This window comes from Brachyhypopomus gauderio, chromosome 17 (assembly GCF_052324685.1).
Source record: "Brachyhypopomus gauderio isolate BG-103 chromosome 17, BGAUD_0.2, whole genome shotgun sequence".
Lineage (NCBI taxonomy): Eukaryota > Metazoa > Chordata > Actinopteri > Gymnotiformes > Hypopomidae > Brachyhypopomus > Brachyhypopomus gauderio.
The window spans coordinates 4967948-4991456 of record NC_135227.1 but is presented as its reverse complement, the minus strand read 5'-3'; the positions used below and the strand labels follow the sequence as shown (position 1 = coordinate 4991456).

Here is a 23509-nt window from a genome sequence, read left to right as displayed (position 1 = left end):
CCTGTTGGTTTTGTTTTCCTTTCCATGTGCATTCTTACGTAGTTTCCACGCCCTTGTTCAGTCCCTTGTTTCGTGTCATTCGTGTCACCATACATTCACTAAAGTAAAGGACATAATACAATCCAGAAATCAAATCAGTGTCATACCCTTATACAGCTAACTACTACCAAAGCACTGTGCAACATTCTAATACACAAACATCTTTACTTACATTGAGCGTGAAAACCATGTTTTCTCAATACAAGCCTCAGGCTTGTTTGCATGCTTCCTCCTTCTATGATATCATGTTCTTCTCTTATATCTTCCCTCCCCATATTGACTCTCTACTACCCCCTATGGCCAGAGCTGGAATTACAATAAATACCCGTATCCAAGGGACGACGGTTACAAGTTTCACCGGTAATTAATTAAGGCAGTGGTTCTCAAACTGTGGTACGCAGAGCACCCCGCGGTGGTACGCGAGATGAGCTCGGAAAATAAAAAATGCTTTGAGTTTTTTTTTTTTTACACAAAACATTTTTTTATTATTAAAACAGAATTATGACAAGTCCTGAAATTCAGAAACTAAAAGATCGCAAATCCACAATAAAGAATACAGCGACCCCAGTCTCCAAGGCACAGGAAGCCTCCTACCATGCTAGTTTGCAGTTTGCCAAAGCGGGTAAGCGTCAGACAAACATTGACCGAGAGAATTAAAATGAGTAAATGCTTCTCACTGCAGTTAGATGAATCCATAGATGTCGCAGATTTAGCCAACTTGCTCGTTTACGAGTATGAGGGCATGTCGCACAAAGACTTTTTGTTCTGTAAACCACTACCAACACGAACTACAGGAGAACTACATTATAACATACACTACCGTTCAAAAGTTTGGGGTCACCTAGACAATTTTGTGTTTTCCCTGAAAACATACTTTTATTTATCAAATGAGTTGCAAAATGAATAGAAATATAGTCCAGACATTGACAAGGTAGAAATAATGTTTTTTTTTTATTTGAAATAATTTTCTACTTTAAACTTTGCTTTCGTCAAAGAATGCTCTCTTAGCAGCAATTACAGCATTGCAGACCTTTGGCATTCTAGCTGTTAATTTGCTGAGGTAATCTGGAGAAATTTCACCCCATGCTTCCAGAAGCCGTTCCCACAAGTTTGATTGGGTTAATGGGCACTTTTTTGTACCATGCGGTCAAGCTGCTCCCACAACAGCTCAATGGGGTTGAGATCTGGGGCCTCATGTACGAATGGTGCGTACGCACAAAAACATTGCATACGCTATGTTTCACGCAAACGGTCAGATGTACGAAATGTGATTTGAACGCGAGAAAGTGCGTACACCCACGACACCTTCAACTCTGGCGTACGCATGCTTCTAATGTGTTTTCGTCAATTAACGACACTTAGAGGTGATGCATTGAATGTACAACTATTAAGATATCCTTCACGCATACATTGTAGTAAGCCCTTATTGGGTAAAATAAAGTAAATCATTTAGAAAATTAAACAGTAAATTAATCAGACAATTTCACTGCCTTACTGAAATAATCATTCAACGTGTTTCCACTTAGCCTAGATTATATAAACATGCATTAAATGTTGTGCTGGAGTTCTTGGGAGATGGCAGCGTTGGCATTACTGGAAGATATTGCTAATGGCCGAATTCGCCGAGAGCGTGTTTTTCATGACCTTTATGATTATTTAGCCCATGATGATGAGTGGCTTATAAGCCGTTTCAGATTTCCAAGAACTGTCCTCTTGTGCTGAGTTGGGTCCAGTTTGGAGAGAGAAACGCGAGGAGTTGTGCATTGCCAGCGACAACGCTCAGCTTCCTGGCGACTGGCTCGTTTCAAAGAGAACTGGCAGCCCGGTTGGGGATATCCCAGTCATCTCTGAGCCAGGCCATGCCAGCTGTTTTGGATGGGATCATCTGCATGTCGGCTAGTTATATAAAGTTCCCATATGAAGCGGTTGACCAGGCAAACATTAAAGCACAATTTGCAGCGATAGCCAGTTTCCCTAATGTAATCAGAGCGATCGACTGCACACACATTTCTATAAAGGCACCATCTGAGGAGGAATTTGCTTATGTGAATAGAAAGCACTTTAATTCCATAAACGTGCAAATAATCTGTGATGTAAAAATGTGCCTTACTAATGTAGTGGCACGTTGGCCTGGATCAACCCAATGATTCGTACATCCTTACAAACAGCATGGTTGGGATAAGATTACAAGCTAGCAGAGTGCGTGACGGGTGGCTTCTTGGTAAGCAATTTTAAGCATTTAAATAAAAGCATTTGACATTTCCAGCTTAGAATAATTCATTTTAAACATGGGTAATTGTTAAATTACTTAGGAAACAGCAGCTACGTGCTCAAGACGTGGCTGATGACCCTTTGTAATCCACAGACTGACCGAGAGCGGAGATACAATTCTCTCCATTCTCGCACCCGGTCAGTCGTGGAGAGGGCGATTGGGCAGCTGAAAAGCCAGTGGCGCTGGCTGGACAGGACTGGGGGATGCTCCTGTATCGGCCAGAGAAGGTGTGTCTTATTGTAAGGGCATGTGGGGTCTTCCACAATGTTGCGAACAGGTATGCCGTGCCATTGTTAGAGGTGGTGGAGCACCCAGCGAACCCAGAGCCAGGACAAATTAATGCGCAGCACAAATTTTAACCAATTCTTTTATTGAGTCGCTGATGCTAGTGAGCTCATCACTGATATGTTTTAGGTGCATTATATTATTCTGCCAGTGTGCATTATTCTGACTCCACAACATTTAAAGCTTCACACGCTATCCCACTCAGACCTTTTGCGCTTTGCTGTAATGCCACAACGTGCCAAACAAACATTTTTTCTGCACCTCTACCTCATTCAGGAGCGTCTCTACTTTCACATTCTGTGAAGTTCCTCTTTTTTCCCCGTTTAGACATGGTTTGTGATAGATCAGAGAGCAAACTTCTCCGGTACAGGGCAAATTTAAATGCATTTGCATATTTATAGGGGGGCGTGTCACCGTGTGCACTCAATTCCACGTTGATTGGGATGTACAAAAGAAATGTGCGTGGGTTCTGGCGTACGCACGGTTTGATACATCCGGATTTTTTCATGCGTATGCCATTTTCTGTATTTGTACGTACGCCAATTTTTAGTAAGAAATCCACGCAAGTCTTTGTACATGAGGCCCCTGGTGACTGCGCTGGCCACTCCATTACCGATAAAACACCAGCTGCCTGCTTCTTCTATAAATAGTTTGTGCATAATTTGGAGGTGTGCTTTGGGTCATTGTCCTGTTGCAGGATGAAATTGGCTCCAATCAAGTGCTGTCCACAGGGTATGGCATGGTGTTGCAAAATGGAGTGATAGCCTTCCTTATTCAAAATCCCTTTTACCTTGTTCAAATCTTCCACTTTACCAGCACCAAAGCAACCCCAGACCATCACATTACTTCCACCATGTTTGACAGATGGTGTCAGGCACTCTTCCAGCATCTTTTCAGTTGTTCTGCGTCTCACAAATGTTCGTCTGTGTGATCCAAACACCTCAAACTTTGATTCATCTGTCCATAACACTTTTTTCCAATCTTCCTCTGACACTGGTGTTTTGCGGGTACTATTTAATGAAGCTGCCAGTTGAGGACCTGTGAGGCGTCGATTTCTCAAACTGGAGACTCTAATGTACTTGTCTTCTTGCTCAGTTATGCAGCGGGGCCTTCCACTTCTCCTTCTACACTGGTTAGAGCCTGTCTGTGCTCTCCTCTGAAGGGAGTAGTACACACCATTGTAGGAAATCTTCAGTTTCTTGGCAATGTCTCGCATGGAATAGACTTCATTTCTCAAAACAAGAATAGACTGTCGAGTTTCAATTGAAAGTTGTTTTTTTCTGGCCATTTTGTGAGTTTAATCGAACCAACAATTGTAATGCTCCAGATTCTTAACTAGCTCAAAGGAAGGTCAGTTTTATAGCTTCTCTAATCAGCAAAACAGTTTTCAGCTGTCCTAACCTACTTGCACAAGGGTTTTCAAGGGTTTTATAAATATCCAATAGCCTCCTTACAGAGTTAGCAAACACAATGTACCATTAGAACACTGGAGTGATGGTTGTTGGAAATGGGTCTCCATACATCTATGTAGATATTGTATTAAAAACCAGATGTTTACAGCTAGAATAGTCATTTACCACATTAATAATGTATAGAGTGTATTTTTGATGCATTTAATGTTAGCTAAATTGAAAAAAAACTGCTTTTCTTTCAAAAATAAGAACATTTCTAAGTGACCCCAAACTTTTGAACGGTAGTGTATGTGTGTAATGAGCAGGGTTGCCAACTCGTGAGACACACGCATTTGACCGTCTTCACACGCTCTCATGCCACACATCCGATTTCTCACGCCGAAAAAAATCTGGTTTATTTACCTCTGATCCATATCTATGATTCAATGAGTTACTAGTTTGCTCTGGCGCCAACCATCGCGATGTAATACTTAATTCGTGTTTCTGTCGCGGTGAGGCCGTGAATCGCCTCCATCCACAGCGGCTGTTGTTGTTGTTGTTTTGTTGCGTCGTGTGCGTCCCTCAGGTGGGCGGAGCTCATGATCCGTCTCACCTGAGAGTCGTTTGTTTGTCTATATATGTCTTGTCTTTGTACCAGTTGACCGCTGGTCATTATACCCTTCATTTGGACCTATGTCACGGGTTTTTGGTTTGCGCACTTTCAAGTAAACCATCCTTTTTCCCTGAGACTTGGCGTGATTGCTTCCATTTTATTTCGGTGTGTGGTTGTGTGTGTGTGTGTGTGTGTGTTTTCTGTGCAGGTGCTTCTCCCTGGTGGTGTGTCGTGGTGTTTCTGGACCTTGTGGTGGTCTCCACCTGGCAGGAGCCCCCTTATGTTGTGGGGTGACTGGAGCCCGGTCATAAAGAGCCCCTCCCTAGAGGGCTGGGGCCCCTGGATGTTTGGGGACCATGGGGCTCCGGTCTGAGAAGCTCCTGCTGAAGATGGAGATCCTCCCTCCTGCCTGGGGTGACTAGGAGGCCCTTGGAGCTGCTCCCAGGCCCGCGACGGGGGGTGCTCTGGGCCTTGGTCTCTGGCGCTCCTGGGTTGGGTGGAGGAGTCCACATTGCGATGAGGGGCCCTGGGAGGGGTTGACTCCCCAGGAGGCTGGGGTGACCCCTAGCAGAAGGCAGGGGTCAGCTCCGGGAGGAGGTAGGTCCAGGAGGTGAAGTAGCCACGCCTCGGGGAGGTAACCTGCACACACACACATACACTAGGGACGAGAAAGGAGCTGTAGCTCCTCGTGCTCACATCTGTGGGGCTCACCGGCTAAAGGCCGGTTAGGGTGTGAGGGCCCTGTGACCGACCAGGGCGTGGTTTTGTGTTGTTAACGGCCCGGTCGGTCCAGGGTCCCGCCCAGGCAGGTGAGCTAATTAATGTTTTGCGTTTTGTGTTTCAGCTCCTGGACTGCAGGGGGTGTGTCCCTGCCTTCCTGCCCCTTCATGTTTTGTGTGCAACCGCTGTGTGCCACACACCCAGTGGAGGGAAGTGTGGCTTGGTGGGGGGGTCTGTCACGGTGAGGCATCCTCCGTCCACAGTGGCTGTTGTTGTTGTTGTTTTGTTGCGTCGTGTGCATCCCTCAGTTAATTAAACCATCCTTTTTCCCTGAGACTTGACGTGATCACTTCGTGGTGATCACACCATTTTATTTCGCACTCCCTGCCCGTCACAATTCTCTACTCTTTTTTTTCTTATAGCCTACTTAAAATTTCAATACTTATTAGTTGTTAGTTTTTATGATTGTCATTTTGCTAATGATAATTTTGCGTCGTAATAATGAAAAAAATTATGTAAATTAGTGGTTCGGTTTTGGACTAGTGGAGCTTTTCCAGTGCAGAAGCAGAGGCGGAGTCAACAAATAACTACTTAGAACTTATTCATAAATTGGGAGACTAAGAAGGCTTTTGGCGTTCTTAAAGTTACGTCATTCTTAAAGTTGTTCGTAAGTTTCTAAGATGGTTCCTTATCGGGAAACGCACCCCAGGTTGGTTTCACAGAAGTGTGGTTGACTTGGAGTTACATTGTGTTGTTTAAGTGTTCCCTTTATTTTTTGAGCAGTGTATATCAAACATTTCAATTGAGTCTGTGTTGTTGCCTGAAGTGCCAAATACAAAGTTCTTGGGAATCATTGTTGATGAAAATTTACGTTGGAAAGCACAAATAGACTGGGTTCGTAGAAAAATAAATAAATCTATTTGTACAATAAGGAGGGCTAGTCAGCTAGTTAACTCAGATTGTCTTCTTACTTTTTATTATAGCCTTATTTATCCATATCTTTCATAATGTAACATAGTTTAGGGCAGTACATTTTTTGCTAGCCTTAATAAAATGTTGGTTCTTTAGATTTTTGGTACGATTTGTTCGTATTGCAACACAATCAAATTTATATTCACCATCTGCTCCTCTACTTCAGAAACTTCAGATTATTTCTGTTTATAATATTAATATATTTCGAATATGCATACCTGTCAAGTTTTGTATTTAAAAATACAGGAAATTTCCCATATATGACGTCATCGCCTAATTTGCATAATCAGTTATTTGCATATAGCTGCAATCGAGGCTGTAGGAGAAACGAAAACATCTTTGGAGTGGCAAAAAGTGAAGAAAAAACACCCCAAATATGTTTTGAACTACAAATGAATAAAAAAAAAATTTCTAGTGGTATTTCTAGCTACAAATGGGGACATCTCCTGGGCATATTTCTGTGCCTTTAGCCCGCGTTTGTGCTTGGCAGATTGTTTGTGCTGACGGACATCGTTCCTTCCCCCATGAGAGGCACTAAAATCACAGCTACATATCTTACAGAATGAGTAGCTATGCCCCTTCATGCTCCACTTTAGGAAAGTAAATTTCCTGTCCCATTCGTCAAGGTACTCACACGTACGCTTAGCTTTTTTGGCAGGACTGCCTTCACTCGTTAAATCCATCTCTGATTTGTTGTTCCAGGTTTGCTCCTACTGTCGACACTAAACCCACGAGTTTTAATTTTTTATTTTTTTAAAGCATTCATGTGCCGCTCCAAACAGAATTCTGTCACTAGCCTCGCGAGAACTGTCATCTGCAGTAGTCTGGGTGGCAGTTCTCGCGAGGCTAGTGACAGAATTCTGTTTGGAGCGGCACATGAATGCTTTAAAAAAATTAAAATTGAAAACTGAAAATACGGGACAAATACAGGAAAATAAAAATACGGGACGACGCCAGGACAGAGCGGTAAAATACGGGACTGTCCCGGCCAAAACGGGACACTTGACAGGTATGAATATGTGTTTTTATTTATAACATTTATTCAAATGATGGAAACATTACACAGAGCAAAACATTTGATAAATTACTTTATTACAAACAGGCCCGTTGACAGTCTTGCTGGGGCCCAGGACAAGAAAGTGCCCCCCCGCGCGGCAAAAATGATGTAATCGCAGTGGCACCACCCATGCGCAAGGGCCTCACACGCTGTCGATTTGCGAGGTCGTGCACCTCTCGACTTTTGTAACCTCCCGCGCCGCGCTTCAGCGCAATGAACAAAGTCATGTTTGCAGGGTTCATACACCTTAATAAGGTGGAATTCAAGCACTTGTACGCATGGGCGCAGATGGAAATTCTGAAGTGAGGGGGACCAAGCTGTACAATATATACGTTTATGCTTGTAGATGCTAGATTTCGGATGGGGTCAATATAAATCTGGAGGGGACATGTCCCCCCCGTCCCCAGTGCCATCTGCGCCCCTGCTTGTACGCCACTTTAAAGGTCCATTTCTATATTTTCCAGCATGTTAAACTTAATTAAGTTAAATATTTATACATATACTCAAAATTATTCAAAATAATTCGCTTTTAATCACATTATTTAATGGTTGTTTATTTTCAAAACGCCCAATCCTAACGTCTTCACGTTCTCTCATGTTTCGTCCTGGAATTACAAGAGGCTCGTATTTGTTAACGTAATACAAGAGAACTATTCAGTCAGATAGATATTTGTTGTGAAACGAAGTAGTTACAATTTCAAGCATTTTCAAGTACTTTAGCCTAAATTCCAGCACTTTTCAAACCTGGAACACAATGCAACTTTAAAATTCGTCAGTTAATGTTTTTCCTTTCTTTTCTGCGCTCCAAATTTCTGTATTTACTTTAACTATCCACCACTGTATTTCCCGCTGTTGGGCGGGTACCAGCCGGTTACGGTAGGTGCTGGATCAAACCATTTTTCAGTGGGAGGCGGGGTTGTATGCACTTAATGGAAAATATGCAGATAGGTAAAAACATATATATTTTAGCCATTGAGCTTATTTTGAGTACAGAATTTTATATTAATGAAAGATTTCAAGATTATTTTAAAATTATAGACTTTAAATAAAAAATAAATTGCTGGGCTCTTTGATGGGCCCACCTAGCCCTGGGGGCCGGGACAACAGACCCGGTTGTCCCCCCCTGTCGACGGGGCTGATTACAAATGTAGAGATACATTCATATTCAACTCGTCAATCAATAGATTTTCATCTTCCTAAATTTCTCTCTTGTAGAGGTCAAATTTCAGTGAGATTTAGAGGGACATAATTTTTTTTATGATTTTGACCATTTGGCAAAAAAAATGCTCATGTCACGTTGCAGAGGGCCCCCTGCCGGTCGCCCCCGTCCACAGCGGCAGCTGTCCTGTTGTGGTGAGGTCGTGTTCATCCCGGGTGGGTGGGGCCCGCGATCTGTCTCACCTGACGGTCGTTTGTTCGTCTATATATGTCTTGTCTTTGTACCAGTTGACTGCTGGTTATTATATCCTTAATTTGGATCAAGTCACAGGTTTTTGGTTTGCACACTTTCTATATTAAACCATCCTTTTTCCCTGAGACTTGGCGTGATCACTTCCATTTTATTTCACTCACCCTGCCCGTCACAGCTCATCTATAAAACATTATAAAAGATTTTTAAAAGATCATCTGATAAATATATTGTAACTGTTTTGGGTTTTTTTTTGTATGTATACACATTCACTGTTTTGTTTTTGTGTTTATATTGACAGAATTTGTAAATTTATGATTATTCTAATTTATGGTAGAGGCTTTATATAAGCCCACATCAGGTTTTTGTCTCTACTTACATTGCATATTATGTTATTTACATTTTGTGTGTTTTTAAATTGTGCAAAAATAAAATTCTAATTCAAATTCAAGCCTGTACTAATGAACAATTCACCAAAGGATTGTACAAAGGATTGTTTACGTAGTAACACACCTTTTCTACACCTCCTACTTAAAAAATACCTCCCACAGAGATGGTCCTGCTGTGGAATGAATCTTTAAAGTGTCAGTAAAACCTATAGGAAAACATTGCTGGCTATCAGCTACCCGTAGTTTGTATTGACTGTAATTGATTGGTTTTGGTTTGGATCAAATGCTAAAATTATACACTTAGGCGGTGCAAGAAACCACGGATGAATTTGAATGCCTCGTCTATGAGATTCTGTAGCTTTGAGCACAGCTCTTCTACAGTCCCTGGAGTGAGGAGTTTAATTTCAGTGCAGCATGTGAGCACTAACGTTTAGCAAAAGAACCCCAAAAGCTCAAGATGGACGGTGCCTTTCAGTGTTTACAAAATGGTGCAACACCAAAGTCCTTGTGTCCCATGGGTGTGATATCTCTGTGCAGTGTCCACACTGATGTTTAACAAGCTCCAATCTAATGAACTTGGTCTAGACCACACTTTCACACACTTCTTACACACTTTTAAATTTCATATCGACTCAGGTAGCAGAAAGAAACTGGTTTGTTTATAAGATATTTTTTGGTGCTTTCAAATTGGCCAGTATATGCTGAAGATATGCTTGCATACCTGTTCACCTGTTCATTCAATTTCTCTCTCTCTCTCTCTCTTTCTCACTCACTCTCTCTCACACACACACACACACACAGTGAAAAGGACTGCAGCCTAATATCACACAAACCTTAAATTTTCTGTTTTTCTTCTAGCTGATATTGTGTATATTGTTTTATATATATTGTGTGGAAAAATGTGTTCAGGTGCTAAAGGATGCTATACATGAGCCAAATGAGTTAATCAGCAGGGCTTATAGATGACTTAATCAGGAAGGGTTATAGATGCCTTAATCATTAAGGGTTATAGATGACTTAATCTGGGATGGTTATAGATGACTTAATCAGGAGGCTTTAGAGGTTCTCTCAGACACTTTTTGTCCTTCACCACAAAGGGGACTGTGTTTGCTAATGGAAAAGTAAACAACAGTAAAGAGCTGTGATCAAAATGGCACCTCCATCAACCCACACAGAAGCCCTTAAAATACTCCCTCTCTGCACACTCAGAAAATGAGAGAGCTCTCTCCTGAGTTGTGCTCCACAGCAAAGGAGGCGACTCCTCATGATGACAACATCAGGTAGTAAGGTAGTAAGTATGGTTGCACAGCCACACAGAGCTTTAACTCACCCGTGTAGCCCATGTACATAATTTACTCATCCATGTAGAGACTCTATTTGTCCATGCATATAGAATTAGTAATGCTCGATTAATTAGGTCTTAACCATTAACAGTAGCTGATTGATTAGTAATGCTCGATTAATTAGGTCTTAACCATTAAACAGTAACTGATTGATTATGTAATAATTTCCACTCATTATTTGTTCTTCAGGAAGCTGATGTGGGAAATATTCCTACAATACCCCAAGCTTCCATGAAAGATGATGTATGTAATTAAGCCCTAGAAACATCAGTGTGGGTCTCAAAGAGAATTAGTAGCAGGCAATAAAAAGCACTTAAAAGCATTTTTCAACTCAGAAGCCCAGACATTTTCTACAATTTTAGCTTTTTAATTAGGTTCAGTTTCAAGTTTGACAAATTCTAATAGCATTCTTTAGCCCAAATGTGTTCCCAAAAGAATGTTATAAGGTGAAGAGCAAGCGCTGCCCCATCACTTGCCATCTTCTGCCTTGGAGATCAAGAAACCAGTGTGTAGTTCTCAGAGTCTTATATAACGAATACAAATGGCACATTTAGATGGTCCTGAGAAATCCATTAGTAATAAGTCTGCATGTATGTAGATCTGTGTGTGTGTGTGTGTGTGTGTGTGTGTGTGTGTGTGTGTGTGTGTGTGTGTGTGGGTGTGTGTGTGTGTGTGTGTGTGTGTGTGTGTGTGTGTGTGTGTGTGTTTGGATTGATAGATAGACATTCAATGCAATATATTGTCATTGCAATACTAGTACAGGGCAATAACATGTAACAGAGCTTGGCATCTACCAGAAAGTGTAAATGGGTATTGCAATTATACAACAGAATGCAGACAGAACAGATATGAATAATGAACATATACACTCAGCTGGAGTAATTTGCTTGCACAGCTGATGAAGGACCTCTGTCCGTTTCTCTCAAATTCTTGTGTACTACAGTGCAGTTTTTATGTATATAGGCCAAACCCTGGTCTAAAAGGTCTTGTTACCATCTACCCCACTGCTATGCACATCTGTGCTCACACAGTGATGAGTGGTCCTGCCTCAATGACTTTTGTAGGACCTCTGTAAGGCATACATTCCCAGAACAAATGCTCAGTTGTTATTCGTGACCATCAATCGCTGTGCTGCCACTAGTTGTGAGTTCCTGTGCCTCTGATCCTTGATTGCTGGGACTTTTTGCATGTATTATGCTGCATTTCGGATGTCTATAATATGTTTACAATATATGTATGTCCTGTCGAGTATCCAATCTGTAGCAAACATATCCTAGGTAAAACCATAAATTAGGCTAGTCGAATGGTAAATCTCTGTTAAAGCAGGCTGTTTTTATATTATTGGACCCAGCCCCGTCGACAGGGGGGGACAACCGGGTCTGTAGGCCCTAGGGCCAGGGGGGCCCATCAAAGAGCCCAGCAATTAATTTTTTCCCATAGAACCCAAGCATCAATATTTTTCTCTGTCTTGGCTCCCCAGTGGTGGAAGGAATGTCCACTGTCTGTCTGAATAGTAGTCTTCAAATGCAGACTGATTACTTGACTGTTTGTTGAGTATTTTAATTCACCACTGACTTAGAACTGTAAATATTAATTAATTCATTGAACCCATATAGTCAGATAAATGTTCTTAAGTTTTACAAGCATTAAAACTTTGTCTGTTTGGTAGGGGTTGTCAAATCTATCATCCCTGACTGGCACTGGAGGAACTAGGCTTCCCAGAATTCCTCAGTTCTGCCAGTATACTACTATTTGCTAGGTTTCTGACTCCTGCCCATCTACCTACTGTGAGTTTGAATTAATTCAGTCCTATTAAATCAAATACACTGTACCTGAAAGCAACTCAGTTTTTGTATCCCAGTCTGGAAGAAAATTCCGCCTAGATAAGCAGTCAGCAGGAGCTGTGTTGGATGCATTAGTGGCACAAGACCAGCTTTCAGGACAAACAGCAACACCTGGTTTCATTAGGAAAATAAGATCAAATAACTTCTGAGGCAAACCCAACAGCTCTTGGCTTTGGTTCTTTCGGTGACAGAATTAACACAGAGCTTAGCTGCGCTAACTGTGAACGAGATCCTACTGCTTCTGTTGAAGGTGTTTCTCAACCAGTTTCTGGCAAATTCCCATTTAAAGCCTGACTTATTTAACAAACTAGCCTGTAAGGATGATTCAAAGATACTGGAGGACCTTATCGCCATGCCTGTTTGGCTGGATCAACTCCTTCTTGAAAGAAGGGGAGGAACCTACCATCAACAACTTGCATCCAGCCATCCAGATCTTGGTGAAAAGGAGTAGATGCAGTTGGATTGTTTACATCTCAGCACTATGGACAGACAAATGGAGATACCACTTAAGATTGCGCGTTTAATTGCGGAGAGGCAGGGTTTCTGCTGTTGTACCAATCTTCCCAAAAGGAGAGCCAATGATTCTGACAGGAATACAGATGAATATTCACATGCTGAAACAGTGATCCTCTCCCTGTCCGCTTCCTGTCTATTTGCCCGTGAGTCTGACATTCTCCACAGTAAGGTAGCTACTGTTGTTTACTGTTGTCTATAAATCCACTCCAGGGCTGCCTGTGACTGCGTCACTGAAGAACTTGTGGAACAGTCCACAGTTCTGTTGCTGAATGGCAGTCCTATCAACTCTAGAGTAATAACCCATCAAACTTTCCCCGTCATGGTGCAAACTGAGGGTTTTTTTTTTGTTGTTGTTTATTTCTAGTGCACATCACATTGTCATTTCACAGATGAGTTCACTACAACAGAGAAGTATAAGCACTTGCATGAGATCTACATTAAGAACAAGGCAGCGTCATTGCCGCAGTTTTGCACATACAATTATTTTATAGACTGAGTAGAAGATGGTGTGCCTCTGAGAACCTGTCCTTATGCTCTCCCTAGGGCAGAAAATAGAGCCATAGAGGAATATGTTAAGGGAGCGATATATGAAGGGAGCGAAATGTTAAGGGAGTGATATGTGATGGGAGCGAAAACTTAAGGGAGCGATATGTGAAGGGAGATATATATGAAGGGAGCAAAATGTTAAGGGAGCAATATATGAAGGGAGTGATATGTGAAGGGAGCGAAACCTTATGGGAGCGATATGTGAAGGGAGATATATATGAAGGGAGCGATATGTGAAGGCACAGATATATGAAGGGAGTGAAATGTTAAGGGAGCGATATGTAAAGGGGACGAAATGTTAAGGAAGCGATATGTGAAGGGAGAGATATATGAAGGGAGCGAAATGTTAAGGGAGCAATATGTGAAGGGAGCGAAACCTTAAGGGAGCGATATGTGAAGGGAGAGATATGTTAAGGGAGTAATATGTTAAGGCTTTGCTGCAGGGTTCTTCATCGGCAAGAAGGATGCTGGCCTGTGTCCATGCATGGACTACGCGGGGCTCAATAAAGTCACCATCAAACATCCCTAATCTTCTTCCACTAGTGCCTGCCTCCTTAGTACAAGTGAAGGAGGCCTAGTACATCACTAAACAAGATCTTAGAAGTGTTTGTAATTTAGTTAGGATCAGGGCCTGGGATGAGTGCAAGGAGACTTTTATCACCAATTCTGGACATCACCAGTACTTGCTCATGCATTATGGCCTAGCCAATGCCCTCTTTTTGTGTATCAGCCATTTGTCAACCACATTCTGTGTGAGATGCTGGTGAGATCTGGCATAGCCTTTAGTGATCTAATTTATTCTTCCAGGCTAGAGGAACACATTAGCCAGGCCTCCGCAGGCTGTTGTACGACAATCTACAAGCAGAAGGAGAGAGGTGTGTTTTCCACTTGCAGAAGACCACCTTACGAGATTATGGCATCAGTAACTCTGGCTATAGAGGATTCACAGGTGGAGGCAGTTCCTATCTGGCCTGTGCTGCAAACACCCAAGAAACTACAATGCTTTTAAGGATTTACAATTTTTTAAGCCGTTTTACACACAAGTGTTATTATTTATGCTCTTGTAACCCCCCCCCCAAACTCCACGGATGAAAGGAAAGCTGTTATGAAAAAATGACGAGTTCGTGTCAGTTTTACCTCTGGCTACCACCCATGAAGTAAGAACTGTGTAAGTTCCTGCTGTCAAAATAAACAAAACGTATGGTCACGCTACCTTGCATGGGTAGAAATGGCACAAAATTCAAAAGCGCGTTCTGCGACAGGTAATACTCCCTTTCATCGGGTGCTTAGTTTACAACCTGCCTTTGAGCTTTGGGGTCCCAAGACTACCCTACTGCCAGCTGTTCACACACGGATGAAAATGAGGGAGCAGGTAAGGAAAAATTCACACCAGCACTTTGACCAGACATCAAAGGGTTAGAGTAGGGTCAGGGTTAGGGTAGGGTAGGGTTAGGCTACGGTAGGGTAGGGTAGGGGAAGGGTAGCGTAGGGTACGTTAGGGTAGGGAAGGGTTAGGGTAGGGTTAAGTTAGGTTAGGGTAGGGTTGGTGTAGGGTAGGGTTAGGGTAAGATTAGGGAAGAGTTAGGGAAGTTGTAAGTTTAATCCTCTGTTCCATTAATGGTGGACAGATGTCTTAATGAGGCAATTTACTGCCCCATCCCTATCGAAAGTCACCTTTCATTCACATGTCTCTGTTGATGCCGTATGTTGCTGGGCCACTGCAACTTCTGACTCCCGTCTGCCTAACTACTGTGAGTTTGGACCACCACGTCACTATTAAATTGTGTATACTCTACCTGCAACTGACTCTGTGCCTGGAGAAGGCACAACAGTGGGGTGCCATATGCTATCAGGCAGTACAAACATGGAATGGCATAACTAAGTAGTTGGCATGATATACAGAAACATCTGTGCCGAGAATTGGGCGGGAAACCCTAAGGTCCTAGTGAGATACCCCCCCCCGGAGATGGTAGAAAATGACCACGTTAATATCACGTGGGACTTACAAATGCGGACTGGCAGAATAGTAATGGCTAACCAACCAGACGTGATAGATAGCAACATCACTAACAAGGAACATGAAAAGCTTGAGAAATATCAAGGAGTGGGAGAGATGTGGAAGGTGGAGCCAACAGTGGTTCCCATAGTAATCAGAGCACTAGGGTTGTGACCCCCAATCTGGAGGAATGATGCCAGCTGATCCCAGAAACAACAATTGAGATCTCCATTCAGAAGAGTACAGTCAGAAGAGCACAGTCAGCTAAGATACTATGTAACATCTTTCAAACTCTCAAGAAGGACCCAAGCACACACACACACACACACAGAGAGAGAGAGAGAGAGAGAGAGAGAGAGAGAGAGAAGGATCCCACCTCAACTTCCCAGTAAATCAGTCTTTCTACAACAGAGGCCTCTGAGTCCTCTGCTGTTCATAGCATTGGACTCTTCTGTCCTGATCGATGTTGTCTTTCCTGGGACCTAAAGGATTCTCTCCACCAGCCAAAAGTGCCCCAAGTGCCCCATCACCACTGGGACAACCTTGGCATTAACCTTCCACATTTTCTCTATTTTGTTTTCAGTCCTTCGTATTTTTCCAACTCGCATTCCTTCCTCTGAATGTTTCCATCACTCGGGACTGCCACATTTATTACAGCTGCTGTTTTCTGCATCTTGTCCACTATCACAATGTCTGGTTGCTTCACCACAGCTTGTTTATCTGTCTGGATCTGGAGGGCCCACGGGGTCTTAGACTCTCTGCAGTTATCTTCTGTCAGTGCAGTGCTACACATAGCACCACACTAAACAATGTGAGAGATTTGAATGTCACCTTAAATAAAACAGCACGTAAAGTGAAAGGCTCAAATCAGCCAGAGTGACTTCATCTGTTATCCCCGTCCTGATAATGTAACCCGGCTCTCCTTCCTCATGCAAGGGAGCCAGATCCTTGTAAAATAAAGAAAAGTTATATGTAACTCCACAGGACACTGAGTCTTTCAGCATTGTCACTAGTTTCTCTTTATATATGGGACATAGCACATAATACATCTTATAGATTCAACATTGAAAGGAAAGACCATAACAAAGATTTCTGAAGGGCAACTTTATGTTTGCACTGCAGTAGGAACAGGCGCTGATTCAGAAGGCTGCTGCTCACTACTTGACTGCCTATGTTAAAACTATTACTGGTTAGATTTGCCAGTTGGTCTCGCTAGAAAAAACTGAGAACTCTTCATTTCAATCATTCAAATGTAGGTCTTGAGTTTTCAAGAGTCACACAAACAAAATTTCTACTGTATTATTTCTACATTTTTTTCTACATCTATTCACTTATTTATTTTGGCATTCATTAATTTATCACAAATATTTGTGACAATGGCATTAGATATAATACCAATGATACCAATGTTCAATCGATGTTTACATCAGACGAGTATGATGGAGTTAGACACCGTTCAAATTACCTTGGAACAAAAAGAGCTTCACCAACATCTCACCTGAGGATTATAACAGTTGAGATGAGGTCATTGTGCCTCCCAGGTATGCACTTCCAGACTCCATTTCCCATCAGCCCTGGACTTGACAAGAACAGAATGTGTCACCTGTCTCTATCAGCTACTACTAATTACCTTGTCATCCCTGAACCTCTGAATGTATTCACCTGTTTCACTCAGTGTATTTATTTCCTCTTGTGTTCATCACAAATAACTGCCAGTTTTCTCCTGCAGGCAGGTTTTCCGATGCCTGTTGTTGATCATGTTTGTGATCGTGCCTGCTCTGTATTATATCTTTTGGATTTGCCCTTAAGTACGTCTACCTGTGATCATGTTGTTCTGCGATTGACCTGTGTCTGTATGCTGTTATGTCTTTGTATATTTGGTCTTTTGATCACTTGTTCCTGGTTTTGACCACAACCTGTGTCTTAACTATGTGTTTAGACCTACCCTTACATCAGAGTCATCTGAGTTAATCTGCAACTATATGCCAGATTTCATCATGTCATAGATAATTTGAGCATCCCATGTGTGTCCTACATTTGATACTCTCGATGTTTTTGACAGAAATGAGACTGATCTGCTAATCTTTGCAACTGACTATAGAGATCACAAATTCACATTGTGAAAGCAGGACGTATGAATGACAACATATATGAGTGTGGAAAGAGTGCAGATTGTGGGAGACTTTGATTGGTTATATCCCTCAGGACACGATGTGCTGGGAGAATATTTTCCTCACAAACTGCAGTGGGATGTCAGAGTTCTGATCTACCACACAGAGGCTGAGCCTTCAGCAGAACAAGCATACACAAACGCAGACTGAATGTTCACTCAGACTGACTGGTAAGTTAAGTCCTCACAAGCAACCAATCAGGCACTGTGGACTCACCACCGTCTTCCTTTTTTGGGCGTGGCTTTTCCTATAATGATGAATCATGAATGTGTCCAAGGGATGTTAGACATGGAGCGTAACTTGATGTGTAACTTGATACACATACACACTTGGATAGGAAATTTCACATTCTACATTATTTGGCATGTTTGGAAGATTCCAGCATAAGAGCATTCAACCCTGTTCTCTGAGGTATGTGTGCTAGAGACAAAAGCAAGCCTTCTGTTTGCTCAGAGGCTCTTGAGAATTCATGATGATGGAGGTATTTTACACCACCATTCCCATCCAAAACTCATTGCTCTTTTGCTACTGGTTATTTAAAGTAGCTGAAGAGTTTTGTTCAAAATGGACAGCACAAATAATAAGAGAAAAATAGAAATAAATAGTCAAATACTATGAATGAAACTGGATAAAGATCTGTTGCATGTATTTACTTCCGATTCTACAATATTTGCTTTGGAAATTCTGTGGACACATGGTGGTTAGACAGCCTGTCACAGTGACAACTGCATTTTGGGCCCATCCAGAATAAACAGATTTGGATAGGATTAAAATGCATGTGCAGCTCACACTGGTTAAATGTGGCTCTGAACTCCAGCCAGTTAGCCAGCAAGGCTTCAGGAAGTGTAACATCATGCCAGTTAGCCAGTATATTTCATTCTGGATTCATTCTGGAGTGGAACAAGTTGCCCAGAAGGCATTTAATGTCATTTTCCCTTTCAGTGTCAAAGTTACTTTTCTTTTGATGATATGATCAACAAGAGTGCGGTTTTGTATCAGAGGAAATGTAGAACCATACATCTGATTTCTGTGATTTTTGTTTTTTCAGTGGAATTGCTGTGAGGTTCTGTGTTTTTGATTAAGCATTATCAAACTCTAATGACTCCAAACTGAAATTTAGTTAAAAATATTGTGGTTTAGAGTACCATTCTAATTTGATATCCTTATAAAATGGTGCTTACAAGGCCCAGAGCAATTATCAGCAGCTCTCATAATTCCATATTTACCCTGAACAGTGAGACTCCAGGTATGTCCTCCATCTTTTAGTGTGTTCTGGTCCTTTGCCTTCATTAGATCAGGGTGTGAATCTAGGCCATGGCTCTTCTTTAAAGGTCATGTTAATCACATCCTGGGTGGAGAGAGGGGAGGCTAGCAGAAAGCATCCCTACAGGAAGGCATGTGGTCCATCTTAGCGGGTGGACATCTGCCCTCTGCATGGGTCTCCAATATGCCACACCTGTCCTGGCAGAAGCAGAGTTGACTGGGATAGGTAACCCTGCAGTGTTGTCCCGGGGCCTGGTGGTGGGGCAGAGGACATAGCAGAGAAATTCCATAAACCACAAAAAACGAACCCTAAACACAAGCTACTTAGTAAGATTGCACTCTACAATGTAACGATAATTTTGTGTTTCAAAGAGGAGAAAGTGCCTTCAGGATATACAACATACACCAGTCCTTAACTGAAACAGTGTCAGAGCAGAAGTGTCTGCTCACAAGAGCCTATTTAGCTCACAGCGGAGGTGCTACGCTGCTCCACTGGCATCAAGTGTGTCAAGGAGCAGAGATATGGGGCTTCTCACTAGTTCTTCAGTACCATCATCTCCTGTTTACGAAAGCTCAGTCTGGTTGCACTCAATTGCACACGGCACCCCTCCTCCAGCAATAGGCCGAGAACATCGGGTTCAAATCTGGTGGCTCACATCACTTATAACAAATGGTTTTCTCACAGTCAACCTGACAGTGGGATTTTCTCTTCTATTGCTGTTTATCATTGACTTCCAGCGTGATGAATTACATAGCTCAGCGACGTATTTGTCACATCACTCTTTATAAGTGACACCGGGACTCTGTCCCAGGTGCAGGATTTGATTTATCGGATGATGGTAACTAGAAACATGTTAAATCCAGCATGGCTGATTCCGTGGGGACTGTGGAGACACACTGCGCCGTCTTGAAGCACTTCTAATTAAGTGAGGGGAAGCCCTTGATGGCCGGGCCCGACAAAATGCAACTGGTATCTCCCGCAATATCACAGAGCGCGCTTAATCACTCATTTAACACGAGCTTCACACCGCTCCCCCGCCACCAGGGCTGCTGTTCGGGCTTAGAGCGGAGGCAACACGGCCTTAAAGAGAAGCGATGATCAGATGAAATCGCTGGAAGGGAGAGGCGCTCAGGCGGAACGGGAAACAGTCGGAGGCACGCGGGGAGCTGGGCCCGCTCTGGAGATGACGAAGTGTCCCGGGTTGATTCGCCCGGTGTGCCTTCTTGGGAATATGACAAGCAAATCATCAGGGGAAGGTGGTGGCAATGTTATTGTGCACTGTTTGCGGACAGAGACAACGTTCGAAGCTTTCAAACTGGCGAGAAGGCATGTGGAGAAGCAGATTAAGTGACTTATTCCCACATTCCATTTATTTGTCTGCTCTGTTGGAGTCAGCTGTCATTGGCTGGCGGGTGCGGCCAGGTTAGAGGCATTGGCACACTGAGCATTGAGGCTCCTGCCTCAGAGAAACATATAATACCCAGATTTATCTATTTACCTGGAAGTCAAGAATATTGTCTGTTTCTCTTCTCTACCATCCATATATGCTTCTCTCTCTCTCTCACACGCACACACACACACACACACACAAACACACCACCACCACCACCACCCAACAAGCATACGATGCTCCACTATTTACAGTCATTCCTCAAATTTTCTTTGCTGAAACAAAACTGTGCGTATTTAAGATGTTTGTATGCCACTCCATTCAGGACCAAAGGTATGTAAATGTGCTGGGCAACTCACAGCACCCAATCAAGACAGGAGGCCTGCAATCTGTGTTTACATATAAACGCTGTATGTATAAACAAGACTGCAAAACAGTGTTACATGTTCTACATAACCATATGTTCAGTTACATAAATATTAATTCACTGAAATAAATGTGATGGCATAAATTAGCTGCATAGACTGGCACTATGTGTATTAAGACTGTAAGCAATACGTTTTTTTTTGTTCTACATTACACTACAATGTAGTTATTATTATACAATATATATATATTATCTATATATACAATATATATATTATCCGTGATGTCAATAACACATTACTTAGTAACGCATTACTCTAATCTTAAGACATTTTTTCAGTAACGAGTAATATAACGAGTTACTATTTCTAGTCCAGTAATCAGATTAAGGTTACTTATCCAAGCAACTGTGCATTACTATTTTTGTTTTCCTTAGTAAAAATATATATTTTTGCTTTCTTCTTGGCTCAGTTATACTTTTGCGTCTGACCGTAGCGCTCGACTCCGCACGCTGCGTGTGAACCTGTAAGAGCGCGAGCGTGTTCACGTCATTCTGTCCAGTGTTCTCCATAACGATATGTGGTTGTGTAAAGAAATACCCCTCAAAAACAGGGGAAGCCGTCAATGCATATTATATACCAGTGGGGAACTGTCAGGGCCCTCTACGCCCTCTCAGAGGGCCTAAAATATTCTTAAAACATTATATATATAATTATCAAATTTTATTTTATCTACTTACAGTTTTACATTCGACATCTAAACATTTACAAAACTATAAGCAAATAAATTATTCAATTGTGTCTATTCAATTTGTGTTGGAAGGTGAGGGGTTATGTTAAGTGGAAGCCTGTGAGCCTGTGTCTCCCCCTATCAGCACTGTGATGCCTCCGCAAAATGTTGGTGATTGGTGGGCCCGCTGTTCGTTTACAGAGGGCCAAGCAGTTATAATTCAGCGCAATACCAGTTTCAAATTACAGTAAAATTGACCAATCATATCTTCCCTCTTAGTGGGCGGGCTTAACTGTATGATCATTTCCGCCCGCTGTGGCGACACTAGCTGTCGTTAGCGTACCACCGCTAGCTAGTTTCGATTCATCCCTTTGACGTCCTCATTTACATATTCCGCTTCCGAGAACCACGGAGCTGTGAAACCTTATTTTGTATGGAAACGTATTTTGTTTAAGAAGTTATCTAGTACAAATGTTATTGTTTATTGCGTGTCATAAAGTGTAATGGCATTTTGTGTATTATGGGACTTTTAGGTAAGTAACACCACCATGTAGGCACTTTTTGGTGAGTAACACCACCACGTAGGCACTTTTAGGTGGGTAACACTACTATATATATATATATATATATAGTATAGCCTAGTATATACTATAGTGCATATATATCCCGGTGCATGTTTTCCATGTTTTCCACCCACTCCTGTATACACTCCTTCCTCTTTACACTCTCAATCCCTGGTCCTTCCCCTCTCATTATTGCTTCAGGGTTACTCTCATTCACCTGTTCTTTATGTTAGCCACTTTCAGAGACTATATAAACCCACCTAAAAGTGCCTACGTGGTGGTGTTACCTAAAAGTACCTACGTGGTAGTGTTACCCACCTAAAAGTGCCTACGTGGTAGTGTTACCCACCTAAAAGTGCCTACATGGTGGTGTTACCTAAAAGTACCTACATGGTAGTGTTACCCACCTAAAAGTCCCTACGTGGTGGTGTTACCCACCTAAAAGTACCTACATGGTAGCGTTACCCACCTAAAAGTGCCTACGTGGTGATGTTACTCACCGAAAAGTGCCTACATGGTGGTGTTACTTATCTAAAAGTCCCATAATACACAAAATGCCATTACACTTTATGACAAAACATGTAATAACACAATTTTTATCCAGAATATAACTTTATCCATGTAAGTGTTCACAAAATGGCTGATTTGTGTTTTGTGATTCGTCAAGGGCTCCCTGTTGACACGCACGCCGTCTTTCTTCACTCCGCACAGATCCGACCGTATTCCACATCATCGGCTTGTGCTCCAACTTCCTTCCAAAGCTCCCAGCAAAAGTCACTGCAGCTGTAACTGTGACCCATCAACCTACGTTCTCGCCCAGAAGCTGCTGACTTTGGCTCCTGCCCTCTCCTCGGCCCCCACCTACGCTTCAGCGTGTCTGGATCACAAACAGCTCCGGGAGGAAGGGATAGAGCAGGGACAAAGACAACTCGGGGTGGCAGGCGGCAGCCGCGGTCCCTCATCTCACACCCCCCCTCACCTCCCCACCCCCGACTTCACACAGGACTCGTGTACCCATTACCTGCAGTGCACACGCTCTCCAATAAACAGCCCACACCTGGTCGCGGCACAGCGAAAATGAGAGGGCACATCCGTCGCCCACACTTCCTGGGGTCGGCTCTCGGGAGAGAGGGTGAGACATACGGCCCTGATCAGGAGGTGCCGGTGTCCACTGGACCTTCATCATGTGGTCACAAGCAAGCCACCAGCGGATAAAGCATTAAAACTTCACATTTGGTCCAACTGAATTGTGACTTTGTGCACTGGTGCACAAGCATTAGTGAGCTCACAACAAGATTACCTTTACAGGTGATGCTGCAGCTTAATTACCCACAGATCTCTGTGACTATTATTCAAATGTTCATATCAAAGCCATAGAAAACAATGTGATTTCTGAGTGAAGTTCTTGCATGGTTGACCTCCCTCAATATAATCTGGTAATTTTGAGAAAATTGCTTATTACACCACACAATATTTTTTGCACAGTCTAATTTATACTTTTCGAAGACACAAATTATGCACAAGTGGCTTTCTAAACCTTGCTGCAAATTAAGCCCAACAACAGCATTTTCTCATGCTTTCTAGAAATAGAATATATCACAGCATCATATAGTGAGTTAAGGAGCACTTATAAAC

The 23509-nt window shown here is 42.5% G+C and overlaps 1 protein-coding gene and 1 long non-coding RNA gene across 2 annotated transcripts in view; both read right to left on the bottom strand.

Moving 5' to 3' along the window:
- Positions 1-272, bottom strand: part of LOC143480622 (uncharacterized) — a 49836-nt gene extending 49564 nt beyond the window's left edge. Inside the window, exons 1-2 of the long non-coding RNA XR_013121858.1 lie at positions 212-272; positions 2-98 (exon numbers count right to left, since the gene is read on the bottom strand). This is a non-coding gene — a long non-coding RNA (uncharacterized LOC143480622). The remainder of the gene's footprint in view (position 1; positions 99-211) is intronic.
- Positions 1-23509, bottom strand: part of alk (ALK receptor tyrosine kinase) — a 290978-nt gene that overhangs the window by 213677 nt on the left and 53792 nt on the right. The window lies entirely within an intron of this gene.